The sequence below is a fragment of the Oncorhynchus nerka genome, linkage group LG27, assembly GCF_034236695.1.
Source record: "Oncorhynchus nerka isolate Pitt River linkage group LG27, Oner_Uvic_2.0, whole genome shotgun sequence".
In the NCBI taxonomy this organism is placed as follows: domain Eukaryota; kingdom Metazoa; phylum Chordata; class Actinopteri; order Salmoniformes; family Salmonidae; genus Oncorhynchus; species Oncorhynchus nerka.
Window position 1 is genome coordinate 8017000 of NC_088422.1, and position 10100 is coordinate 8027099.

Below are 10100 nucleotides of genomic sequence, written 5' to 3' on the forward strand. Positions count from 1 at the left end.
CAAAGGTGAAAGTGAAAGTTGTGTCTCAGTATAGGACTGAGGTGTAGATTGTTCTGTAAAAACGTATAGATATGCACATATAGTGACTGTTAGAGTGGTTATAGATTTAAATAAACTATTTTGAAAGTGAAGTGGAGGACGTGAAGACCAGTTAAGGTAAGAGGAGATCTCAGTATATTTCACTTTCCAAACTAGACACAACAGTCCTGTTTTAAAACAATGAGGACTGGAGAAAGAAGAAGGGATGTTTGTATCTGTGTGATTGAGCAAAAGAGAGAATTTGATGAATGGTAATGATGTAAATATGAATGTTTTCTCGTTTTATTGAGAAATGAAACACACCCCACCTTCTTCCCGGCTGTATGTAATAACACACTAAAATGTCTGGCTAACAATGTAAGAAATAACACTGGAATGTTGCCTCGGGGCCAGAATCACTTCCTCCCTCTCTATCGGCGCCATTTTATATATTGACTACGTCCCTCCTGGTCGCTCATTAATATCTTAATCTAAATGACTGATTGTCTCTTATCCGCTTGTCTTCCCATTATGCCATAGTTTGTCCATCTTCATTAACAGTAGAAACCACATTTGTTTAAGCAAGTCATCCATATCAGCTATGTTTTTTTAAAGCAGCAAATGAGGCTGAATGAACTGTTTCACTGAATGGGGCTCAATGAGAAATAGTTCATGACAAATCACCAGTAACCTTCTAAGACGACATGGTAATATTGTCTAGATAGAGAAGGACAGATCCCCAGTAACCTTCTAAGACGACATGGTAATATTGTCTAGATAGAGAAGGACAGATCCCCAGTAACCTTCTAAGACGACATGGTAATATTGTCTAGATAGAGAAGGACAGATCACCAGTAACCTTCTAAGACGACATGGTAATATTGTCTAGATAGAGAAGGACAGATCCCCAGTAACCTTCTAAGACGACATGGTAATATTGTCTAGATAGAGAAGGACAGATCCCCAGTAACCTTCTAAGACGACATGGTAATATTGTCTAGATAGAAAGGACAGATCCCCAGTAACCTTCTAAGACGACATGGTAATATTGTCTAGATAGAGAAGGACAGATCCCCAGTAACCTTCTAAGACGACATGGTAATATTGTCTAGATAGAGAAGGACAGATCCCCAGTAACCTTCTAAGACGACATGGTAATATTGTCTAGATAGAGAAGGACAGATCCCCAGTAACCTTCTAAGACGACATGGTAATATTGTCTAGATAGAAAGGACAGATCCCCAGTAACCTTCTAAGACGACATGGTAATATTGTCTAGATAGAGAAGGACAGATCCCCAGTAACCTTCTAAGACGACATGGTAATATTGTCTAGATAGAGAAGGACAGATCCCCAGTAACCTTCTAAGACGACATGGTAATATTGTCTAGATAGAGAAGGACAGATCCCCAGTAACCTTCTAAGACGACATGGTAATATTGTCTAGATAGAGAAGGACAGATCCCCAGTAACCTTCTAAGACGACATGGTAATATTGTCTAGATAGAGAAGGACAGATCCCCAGTAACCTTCTAAGACGACATGGTAATATTGTCTAGATAGAGAAGGACAGATCCCCAGTAACCTTCTAAGACGACATGGTAATATTGTCTAGATAGAGAAGGGCAGATCAGCTGTAAACAAGCAGGGCAGGTGGTAATTCAGGCAATTAACTTAAAAACAAACAGTTGGAATCAAATGCAGCTTTAAATATCTACCTGTAAAACATAAGATCCAGCATCACTGTCTGTAAGTGCCCAGATTGTAATGGTTTTAACCCAAACACAGTCTTTACTCCCAGCCCTGTCCCCTACACACCCTAACCCAAACTCAGTCTTTACCCCCAGCCCTGTCCCCTACACACCCTAACCCAAACTCAGTCTTTACCCCCAGCCCTGTCCCCCTACACACCCTAACCCAAACTCAGTCTTTACCCCCAGCCCTGTCCCCTACACACCCTAACCCAAACTCAGTCTTTACCCCCAGCCCTGTCCCCTACACACCCTAACCCAAACTCAGTCTTTACCCCCAGCCCTGTCCCCTACACACCCTAACCCAAACTCAGTCTTTACCCCCAGCCCTGTCCCCTACACCCCTAACCCAAACTCAGTCTTTACCCCCAGCCCTGTCCCCTACACACCCTAACCCAAACTCAGTCTTTACCCCCAGCCCTGTCCCCTGTCCCCTACACACCCTAACCCAAACTCAGCCTTTACCCCCAGCCCTGTCCCCTACACACCCTAACCCAAACTCAGTCTTTACCCCCAGCCCTGTCCCCTACACACCCTAACCCAAACTCAGTCTTTACCCCCAGCCCTGTCCCCTACACACCCTAACCCAAACTCAGTCTTTACCCCCAGCCCTGTCCCCTGTCCCCTACACACCCTAACCCAAACTCAGCCTTTACCCCCAGCCCTGTCCCCTACACACCCTAACCCAAACTCAGTCTTTACCCCCAGCCCTGTCCCCTACACACCCTAACCCAAACACAGTCTATACCCCCAGCCCTGTCCCCTACACCCCTAACCCAAACTCAGTCTTTACCCCCAGCCCTGTCCCCTACACACCCCCTAACCCAAACTCAGTCTTTACCCCCAGCCCTGTCCCCTACACACCCTAACCCAAACTCAGTCTTTACCCCAGCCCTGTCCCCTGTCCCCTACACCCCTAACCCAAACTCAGCCTTTACCCCAGCCCTGTCCCCTGTCCCCTACACACCCTAACCCAAACTCAGTCTTTACCCCAGCCCTGTCCCCTGTCCCCTACACACCCTAACCCAAACTCTGCCATTACCCCCAGCCCTGTCCCCTGTCCCCTACACACCCTAACCCAAACTCAGTCTTTACCCCCAGCCCTGTCCCCTACACACCCTAACCCAAACTCAGTCTTTACCCCCAGCCCTGTCCCCTGTCCCCAACACACCCTAACCCAAACTCAGTCTTTACCCCCAGCCCTGTCCCCTGTCCCCTACACACCCTAACCCAAACTCAGTCTTTACCCCCAGCCCTGTCCCCTGTCCCCTACACACTAACCCAAACTCAGTCTTTACCCCAAGCCCTGTCCCCTGTCCCCTACTCAGCCTTTACCCCCAGACCTGTCCCCTGTCCCCTACACACCCTAACCCAAACTCAGTCTTTACCCCAAGCCCTGTCCCTGTCCCCTACTCAGCCTTTACCCCCAGACCTGTCCCCTGTCCCCTACACACCCTAACCCAAACTCAGTCTTTACCCCCAGCCCTGTCCCCTACACACCCTAACCCAAACTCAGTCTTTTCCCCCAGCCCTGTCCCCTACACACCCTAACCCAAACTCAGCCTTTACCCCCAGCCCTGTCCCCTACACACCCTAACCCAAACTCAGTCTTTACCCCCAGCCCTGTCCCCTGTCCCCTACACACCCTAACCCAAACTCAGCCTTTACCCCCAGCCCTGTCCCCTACACACCCTAACCCAAACTCAGTATTTACCCCCAGCCGTGTCCCCTGTCCCCTATATACCCTAACCAAAACTCAGTCTTTACCCCCAGCCCTGCCCTAGTCCTATAGACAATTTAGACTTTGTGACTGGGTTTTCTAATAACTAGAGAGGCTGTGGGGAGGAGTTTACTCCAAATACCTGAGGTGAAAGTGAAAGTTGGGTCTCAGTCTAGGACTGAGGTGTAGATTGTTCTGTGAAAATGTGTTGATATGCACATATAGAGAATTTGATGAAAGGTAATGATGTAAATATGAATGTTTTCTCTTTTTATTGCAGTTAAAAAGAGAGAGTCCAGATTTCATAGTAAGTCACCATGCTATAATTAATGATTAACTTTTCTTTCATGTATCTGGGAGAACAGAACTAAACCAACTATTGAAAATGAAATGTGTTTGTGGTTTTATTTGTCTTCATGTGTAAATGTGTGTCTGGATGAAATGTGTTTGTAACATGAGGGGCGACAGGTAGACTAGTGGTTAGAGTGTTGAGCAGGTAACCGAAAGGTTGCTAGATTGAATCCCAGAGCTGACAAGGTAAAAATCTGTTGTTCTGCCCCTGAACAAGGCAGTTATAACCCTGTTCCTAGGCAGCAGGGTAGGCTGTCATTCAACGTTTGGGTTACTGGTCCAATGCTCTTAAGTGCTCAGCTACCTGACAAACATGTCTGACTAATGGAGAAATACAGAGACTCTCATTTATTCTATATATTTAGTCATAACAGATCCTTTTCTTCAGTAGATTTAAGTTGAGTTCGGTTCAGGATTTACTTGTTCCAGATGATTTTACCATCATCCATTAACCTTCACTGATGTTTAAATCAGAGATGTTTACTGTAAAACATCATATGTTGTTATTTCAGGGGGAAGTGGCCATGTATAGACGCATAAAGTGAATTAGTATAATAACTGAAGTGATATTTAATGTTTTTAGGTTTGTTTAGTGTCTTTTTCACAATGGTAGACCTGGTTAGTATGAATGTTGAGGCTTGGACACTGGGGTAGACCTGGTTAGTATGAATGTTGAGGCTTGGACACTGGGGTAGACCTGGTTAGTATGAATGTTGAGTCTTGGACACTGGGGTAGACCTGGTTAGTATGAATGTTGAGGCTTGGACACTGGGGTAGACCTGGTTAGTGTGAATGTTGAGGCTTGGACACTGGGGTAGACCTGGTTAGTATGAATGTTGAGGCTTGGACACTGGGGTAGACCTGGTTAGTATGAATGTTGAGGCTTGGACACTGGGGTAGACCTGGTTAGTATGAATGTTGAGGCTTGGACACTGGGGTAGACCTGGTTAGTATGAATGTTGAGGCTTGGACACTGGGGTAGACCTGGTTAGTATGAATGTTGAGGCTTGGACACTGGGGTTGACCTGGTTAGTATGAATGTTGAGGCTTGGACACTGGGGTAGACCTGGTTAGTATGAATGTTGAGGTTGGACACTGGGGTAGACCTGGTTAGTATGAAGGTTGAGGCTTGGACACTGGGGTAGACCTGGTTAGTATGAATGTTGAGGCTTGGACACTGGGGTAGACCTGGTTAGTATGAATGTTGAGTCTTGGACACTGGGGTAGACCTGGTTAGTATGAATGTTGAGGCTTGGACACTGGGGTAGACCTGGTTAGTATGAATATTGAGTCTTGGACACTGGGGTAGACCTGGTTGGTATGATTATGCTCATGGATCTCCCTGGTTTATAATGGGGTGTAGGGATACAGATACACAAGGTCCATACAGGTAATGGGGCTGGAGGGACGTCTATTGTCCATTCAAATCCTTTCTGGCAACAACATTTGTGGTAGAAAAAGAGATTGGGGCTGGGACACATGTGTTATACCACTGTTATATTAGTTTATCTATGAAATGTTTAGTCACTGCGGTGACGGTCTGCGCCAACTTTCTGGTGCAACACGGCGCGCTGAAGGTGGACATGGGCGGTGTCCCATATTTCCTCCGCGCGCCGGAACCAGTCGTCCACCGCAGGAACTTCGGTCTGACTCTGATGCCGCGGAGCCAGAACCGGCTGATACCCCAAAACACACTGGAAGGCTAGTGGAGGAGTTGCGGAGCAATTTCTAGGCCATCATTTCAGCCCAGGGCACGAACGCTGCCCACTCCCCTGGCCGGTCCTGGCAATAAGACCTCAGAAACCTACCCACATCCTGGTTAACTCTCTCCACCTGCCCGTGACTCTCGGGGTGAAAACCTGAGGTCAGGCTGACCGAGACCCCCAGACGTTCCATGAACGCCCTCCAGACCCTCGCCGTGAACTGGGGACCCCGATCAGGCACTATATCCCCAGGCACCCCGTAGTGCTGGAAGATGTGTGTGAACAGGACCTCCGCAGTCTGTAGGGCCGTAGGGAGACTGGGCAAAGGGAGGAGACGGCAGGACTTAAAAAAACGACCCACAACGACCAGGATCGTGGTGTTACCCTGTGAAGGAGGAAGAGCGGTCAGGAAATCTACCGACAGGTGCGACTACGGCCGTTGTGGAACGGGTAAGGGTTGTAACTTACCTCTGGGCAGGTGTCTAGGAGCCTTCCACTGGGCGCACACAGAGCAGGAGGAAACATAAACCCTCACATACTTGGCCAAAGTGGGCCACCAGTACTTCCCACTAAGACAGTGCACCGTCCGACTGATCACAGAATGACGAGAGGAGGGTGACTTGTGGGCCCAATAGATCAGCCGGTCACGGACAGCAGACGGAACGTACAGACGCCCAGCTGGACACTGGAGGGGAGCGGGCTCTGCACGTAACGCCTGCTCAATGTCCGCGTCCAGCTCCCACACTACCGGCGCCACCAGGCAAGAGGCGGGGAGTATGGGAGTGGGATCCATGGGCTGCTCCTCTGTGTCATACAGCCGGGACAATGCGTCTGCCTTAACGTTCTGGGGGCCTGGTCTGTAAGAAAGAGTAAACACAAAACAGGTGAAAAACATGGCCCACCTTCCCTGGCAAGGATTCAGTCTCCTCGCCGCACGAATGTACTCCAGATTGCGGTGGTCAGTCCCGATGAGAAAAGGGTGTCAATCCACCTCAAACCAATGTTTCCACGCCTTCAAGGCCTTGACAACAGCAAACAACTCCCGGTCCCCCACATCATAGTTTCGCTCCGCCGGGCTGAGCTTCTTCGAGAAGATGGCACAGGGGCGGAGCTTCGGTGGCGTACCCGAGCGCTGAGAGAGCCCAGCTCCTATTCCAGCCTCGGACGCGTCCACCTACACTATGAACGCCAAAGAGGGATTCGGATGGGCCAGCACGGGAGCCGAGGTAAACAAAGCCTTCAGGTGACTAAAAGCCCTGTCCGCCTCAGCTGACCACTGACCACAAGACCCCGCTTGTGCTGGTGGAGGCGCCGGAAGAACTCCCTGTCTCTCCCAGCGTTGTCTGGACAACGCTATCCATGGCGATGCCAAGATGGTGAGGTATTACTGCATGCTACTGGATGCGCTCCTCCACATCAATGGCAGGGGTACCTTCTCCTGCTGACTCCATAGTTAGGGTCGGTGATTCTGTAATGGGTGCGTGCTGGTGGCAGGAAAGTCAGGCGCAGGAGAGACCAGACCAGACCATGACTACACTACATACAACAAGGACATGAGGGGAAACAGAGGGTTAAACACACACCAGAACATGACTACACTACATACAACAAGGACATGAGGGGAAACAGAGGGTTAAACACACACCAGAACATGACTACACTACATACAACAACAAGGACATGAGGGGAAACAGAGGGTTAAACACACACCAGAACATGAGTACACTACATACAACAAGGACATGAGGGGAAACAGAGGGTTAAACACACACCAGAACATGACTACACTACATACAACAACAAGGACATGAGGGGAAACAGAGGGTTAAACACACACCAGAACATGACTACACTACATACAACAACAAGGACATGAGGGGAAACAGAGGGTTAAACACACACCAGAACATGACTACACTACATACAACAACAAGGACATGAGGGAAACAGAGGGTTAAACACACACCAGAACATGACTACACTACATACAACAAGGACATGAGGGAAACAGAGGGTTAAACACACACCAGAACATGACTACACTACATACAACAACAAGGACATGAGGGGAAACAGAGGGTTAAACACACACCAGAACATGACTACACTACATACAACAACAAGGACATGAGGGGAAACAGAGGGTTAAACACACACCAGAACATGACTACACTACATACAACAACAAGGACATGAGGGGAAACAGAGGGTTAAACACACACCAGAACATGACTACACTACATACAACAACAAGGACATGAGGGGAAATAGAGGGTTAAACACACACCAGAACATGACTACACTACATACAACAAGGACATGAGGGGAAACAGAGGGTTAAACACACACTGATGAGATTGGAACCAGGTGTGAAGTAAGACAAGACAAAACCAATGGAAAATGAAAAATGGATCAGCGATGGCTACAAGGTCGGTGACATCGACCGCCGAACACCGTCTGAACAAGGAGAGGGACCGACTTCGGCGGAAGTCGTGACACTGAGATAGGAAAGTTAACAGGGATGAGGTGTACTGGCAAAGGAACTGGGGTCTTGAGTAACACACAGGTCATTTAGGTCCAGGATACAGTTGAAGTCGGAAATGTACATACACTTCGGTTGGAGTCATTAAAACTCGTTTTTCAACCACTCCACAAATTTCTTGTCGGTTAGGACATCTACTTTGTGCATGACACAAGTAATTTTTCCAACAATTGTTTACAGACAGATTATTTCACTTATAACTCACTGTATCACAATTCCAGTGGGTCAGAAGTTTACATAAACTAAGTTGACTGAGCCTTTAAACAGCTTGGAAAATTCCAGAAAATGATGTCATGGCTTTAGAAGCTTCAGATAGGCTAATTGACATAATTTGAGTCAATTTGAGGTGTACCTGTGGATGCATTTCAAGGCCTACCTTCAAACTCAGTGCCTCTTTGCTTCAAATCATGGGAAAATCAAAAGAAATCAGCCAAGACCTCAGAAAACAATTGTAGACCGCCACAAGTCTGGTTCATCCTTTCCAAACGCCTGAAGGTACCACGTTCATCTGTACAAACAATAGTATGCAAGTATAAACACCATGGGATCACGCAGCCGTCATACCGCTCAGGAAGGAGACGTGTTCTGTCTCCTAGAGATGAACGTACTTTAGTGAGAAAAGTGCAAATCAATCCCAGAACAGCAGCAAAGGACCTTGTGAAGATGCTGGAGGAAACGGGTACAGAAGTATCTATATCCACAGTAAAACAAGTCCTATATCAACATAACCTGAAAGGCCGCTCAGCAAGGAAGAGGCCACTGCTCCAAAACCACCATAAAAAAAGCCAGACTACGGTTTGCAACTGCACATGGGGACAAAGATCGTACTTTTTGGAGAAATGTCCTCTGGTCTGATGAAACAAAAAAAAACTATTTGGCCATAATGACCATCGTTATGTTTGGAGGAAAAAGGGGGAGGCAGCATCATGTTGTGGGGGAGGCAGCATCATGTTGTGGGGGAGGCAGCATCATGTTGTGGGGGAGGCAGCATCATGTTGTGGGGGAGGCAGCATCATGATGTTGGGGTGCTTTGCTGCAGGAGGGACTGGTGCACTTCACAAAATATATAGCATTATGAGGAAAATTATGTGGATATATTGAAGCAACATCTCAAGACATCAGTCAGGCAGTTAAAGCTTGGTCGCAAATGGGTCTTCTAAATGGACAATGACCCCAAGCATACTTCCAAAGTTGTGGCAAAATGGCTTAAGGACAACAAAGTCAAGGTATTGGAGTGGCCATCACAAAGCCCTGACCTCAATCCTATATATAGAACATTTGTGGGCAGAACTGAAAAAGCTTGTGCGAGCAAGGAAGCCTACAAACCTGACTCACTTAAACCAGCTCTGTCAGGAGGAATGAGACAAAATTCACCCCAATTTATTGTGGGAAGCTTGTGGAAGGCTATCCAAAATGTTTGACACAAGATAAACAATTTAAAGGCAATACTACCAAATACTAATTGAGTGTATGTAAGCTTCTGACCCACTGGGAATATGATGAAAGAAATAAAAGCAGAAATAAATCATTCTCTCTTTCCCTAGATGTACATTAGTAATGAACGTGATGAACAGTCATTCCAATATGATGTATGGTATTTCATTAAATTATGCAATGAGACTGAAATTCAATGAACAATAATAACTAATGCATTCTGTTTTACATGATCATTATTCATGACTCTCCATCTTGGATAATGGATGATCAGATTTCCGTGAGTAATTACTTATTTGTCTGTTTTGTTTATTGACAACCAATAACACAAGACAAAGAACAGACCAGAGTGTTAATCTGAAACTATAAAAACTACAGGCCTTGTAAACAGCAGTGTGTCTTCTTCAAGGCTACAAATTAAATCAGTTTCTTTACATTTATCAATACTCTCCCTAAATGTTCTCAAGATAGGTTGGAATTAGATGTATACAGTCATAGCCAAAAGTTTTGAGAATGACACAAATATTTATTTCCACAAAGTTTGCTGCTTCAGTGCTGCTTTAGATATTTTTGTCAGATGT